Raw genomic sequence first — 4,053 nt, forward strand, 5'->3', positions numbered from 1 at the left:
CATTGGCCCTTTCCCAAAAGCGGTCGGGGGTTATACCTTCCTGGTAACCGCTGTGGATTATTTCACTAAGTGGGTTGAGGCCGAGCCTCTAAGGAACATCACAGGGTTGGCCGTTCAAAAATTCTTTTGGAAATGCATTATCTGCCGCTTCGGCATACCTCAGATCATCATCTCAGACAATGGGAGACAGTTTGCCGAGAACCCATTTAAGACTTGGTGCGAGAATTTTGGCATCAAACAACACTTCACCTCGGTAGGCCACCCTCAGGCCAACGGTCAAGCAGAGAATTTTAACCGAACCCTCTTGCATGGCCTCAAGACCCGACTACACCGAGCTGGATCATCTTGGGTGGAAGAATTACCCAGTGTCCTGTGGTCATATCGGACCACGCCGAGGTCATCCACGCGAGAGACCCCCTTCTCCTTGACCTATGGAGCCGAGGCTGTCATCCCTGCTGAGATCCTAACACCCAGCCCTCGGCTGGCAGCCTATGCCGCCGGGGTGAACGAAGAAGAGAGACAGTTGGATCTCGACCTCGTCGACGAGAGAAGGGACATTGCCTCAGCTCGGGTAGCTTCCTACAAGAACACCCTGGCCCACTACTACAATGCCCGCGTCAAACATCGGCGATTCCTGCCAGGTGACTTGGTGCTTAGAAAAAACTCGGTCAGCCGAGCTGAGCCGCAAGGAAAATTGTGCCCAAAATGGGAAGGTCCTTACCGAGTTGTGGAATCCAACCTTAATGGGTATTGTAAACTGAGCTACCGAGATGGCTCTTTAGTGCCGAGGACTTGGCACGCCGAGAATTTTAGATTGTATTATGCTTGAAAATTTTATCAAGTTATGCCTTCAGCTGCTTTGTTATTTTTCAATAAGTGATGCTACACATCTGTTATTAAAAATAAGGGGGACAAGCAAGGGACGAAACAAGAAATTAAAGTAGCCGAAGTGAGAAGAAATATGTTTCATTTAATGAAGAAAAGGCATTACAAAAAGAATACAAGACCGAGGTCAGGAATGCTACTAAGCAATTCCCACCTCGGCATTACACTTAACCACCTACAAGCCTAGACCCCTGTATCGGCTCCCTCCTGGCCAATTGCCTCCCCGGTTTCTTCCCCGCCGGGATGAGGCTCACCTCCTCCGCCTCCTTCGTGCACTTCGTCGGCCTTCTCGCCGACGTCGCCCCCAGCGTCCTCTCCCCCGTCCTCCTCGAACACTTCGTCGAGCTCGGATAGCCACTTGTTGAACTCGTCCTGGACCTCAGCCAAGTTCCTTCCAGCTTGGATCCCGTCGGCCATCCGATCGCACAATTCCTTGGAGTCTTCATTATAGTTGGCGTTGTTTTTTAAAGACTCCAAGGCTTTGGAGGAGAGGTGAACTGCGGCCTCGTCGATAGCCGACGTGAAGCCGAGCATGAAACTCGTCCTCGTCAGCTGGCCGAGATCCCCGATGAAGGTCTCGGACCTCCGAAAATCCTCAACTGCCGAGGTCCTTGCGCTCTCGAGAGCCTGTTCGTGGGTCTTCTTCACCTCCTCCGCCCTCTTCTGCTCTTCCTCCAAAGCCGACTTGAAGCTGTTGATGGTAGTCTCGGCCTCCTCCTCTTTCGTCTCGGCTTCTTGAAGGCGTCGCTGAAACTCAGACTTCTCGGACTCGGACACCACCAATTTTTTCTTCAACTTGGCAATCTGGTCTTGTAGCTTGCCGGTGTCCTGCTCCTCGAGTAGGGCACAGTACTGATGCGTCATCTCGGCCACAAATGCCGTCTGGGAGGCCGTGGTCACCATCATACTTTGAATCACCTCGGCCGGGGATAGCTTCCTGGTGAACTCCACGTCCCTCGGCAAGCTTGATTGCATCACCAAGTCTTGTGCCCCCATGGATTGCTGCACCTGTCGTTGACCTTAAGCATCCACTCCGGACACCAATGCTCGCCGGAGTGGGACTTCTCATTTCCGGGAAACACCGGGGGGGCAATGGAAACGGTTCCATAGTGAAGACCCCGTCACCGCATTGACCGGAGCCTTCAATTGTTTACCTCGGCCGTGAGGAGGTGGAAGTGCCGTGGTCACTCCTAGTGGCACCCCTTCTGGCACAGTAGAGGTGGACCCTGTAGCTGCGGCGGCCGAGCTGCTTTGGGCTGCTGTGGTGGGGATGCTCTTCTCCACCGAAGTCTTGGAAGACTGCCCTTGCGACTTCTTTTTGGGCGGAGGCACCGACGTCTCGCCTGAGCTCTTCCTCTTCGACCTCTTGGCCACCTCGGCCGAGCCTTATGTGATGATGTCGGACAATTTGGTCACTGCACAAGGAACAAATATTATTATTTGCCATAGCCGAGGTAAAAGAAAAGCCATGAAAGAAAAATTACAAGGTCTCTCAAGTTTAGTGGAAAAGAAGGAAGGCTTGTTAGGAGGCAGTAAAGCTCGGCTCATTCCCCCGTCGACCAGCACGGTTTCGGGGTAGTCCCAACTAAATATCCGAAGTCCCGACCCCATCAACTTCTGGAAGGACTCCTCCTCGTGGTCCCCCGCGGAAGGGTCGGCTTTCGATTTAATGGGCCTTCACCAAAATCCCCAAGGGAAGTCCCCGGCTGGGACGAAGACGAAGTCCCGTTTCCAGTTCTTTATCGAGGAGGGAGCCCCAATCACTAGCTTCGGGATGGTGTTGTTCCGGTTGCAGATGTAGAACCACCCCTTATCCGTCCCGTGTGCCTTGATGGTATAACATCGGCGGAAGAGGTCCACAGTTGGAGTCACCTCTTGATGTCGGCACAGCATCTCGAAACCTACTAGGATGCGGACCGCGTTTGGGACGAGCTAAGTGATCCTTACGCCGAAGTGACGGAGCACGTCCCGGAAGAACCTTGACGTCGGCATCCTCAACCCGGCCTCCAACTGTTGGATGTAGACTGCCACAGTGCCCATGGGAGGCTTCTCGGCTGAGTCATCCGCCCCCGGCGACGTGATGAGGTACCCCGGCCTAAAAGGATACTTTCTTATCACATTCTCGGCCCTGTCTTCTCCCACGCAACTTCTGAACTTCGGCATCTTGCCGAAGTCAATTCTGGCTGCGTCCCTCGCAGCGACTGGCTCCAGCACTCGCTCATCGTGGGGCATCTCAGTTCCGAGCTCGCTATTATAGACAACCTCGGAACCACCCTCACTCATCTCGGATGACTCTGACACCGAGGCTGTCTCGCCAGTACCCACCTCGGCTGAACCCTCCGCAGCACTAGACGTTGACCCCCCAGAGCTGGACGAAGCCGTTTCTTCCGAAGTGTCGGGCACCTCCTCGGCCTGGTAGCTCGGTTTCACAGTTTCCTTGTGGGTTTTAGCCGTTTTGGCCATGTGTGAATGATGAGATGAAAAGAAAAATACTTACTGTTGACTACGGAATCTGACGAAGTGGATGACTTCGGCTGAGATCTCGGCTGGCAGGACTGACCTCGGCAACGCTCACGAAATTTTACAAGTCTGAGGCTGAGAGATAAAGTGATGGGCCATGCGGTGAAAAAGACCCCCTATTTATAGGGATTTGGCGAGAATCCGAAAAGGCGGCGAGAATGCGAAAAGGCGACCACGTTCAAATTCAAATGGCCCTGTCTTCCTCTCTCTTCATTAATGACCCGTCCTTTCGACTGACAATCTGCACGAAACGTCCCACTACCTCACGACGTGACCACTCTGCTCACCACGTCCTATCAACTGACCGGCCTAAGTGTCGCACCCACGCATCGTCAGGAACAGTCTCGGGCCTCCGACCCTGTACGACCTCGGCACGAGGAAGCCTCGGTACCTCCAGAACTCAGAGCTTCCGAGGCTTGGAGGGCTTATTGAGGGTGCTCACCTCGGCCTCACATAGGAATGCCGAGGTGATCTCACTTCCTCCCTCACACGAGCACGGTCTTGTGTGAATATGGCCCTTGATCTCAACCAGGCCCTGGTCTACTGCCTAGATGACCTCTGCAACTCAGACTTCCACCTCGGATGCACACTGATGAAGTCAAGCCACCTGACATCATCCGAGACCAGTGCTTTATCTGAAAAGCACTG

The sequence above is a fragment of the Coffea eugenioides genome, chromosome 6 (genome assembly GCF_003713205.1).
Source record: "Coffea eugenioides isolate CCC68of chromosome 6, Ceug_1.0, whole genome shotgun sequence".
NCBI classification, from domain to species: Eukaryota; Viridiplantae; Streptophyta; class Magnoliopsida; order Gentianales; family Rubiaceae; genus Coffea; species Coffea eugenioides.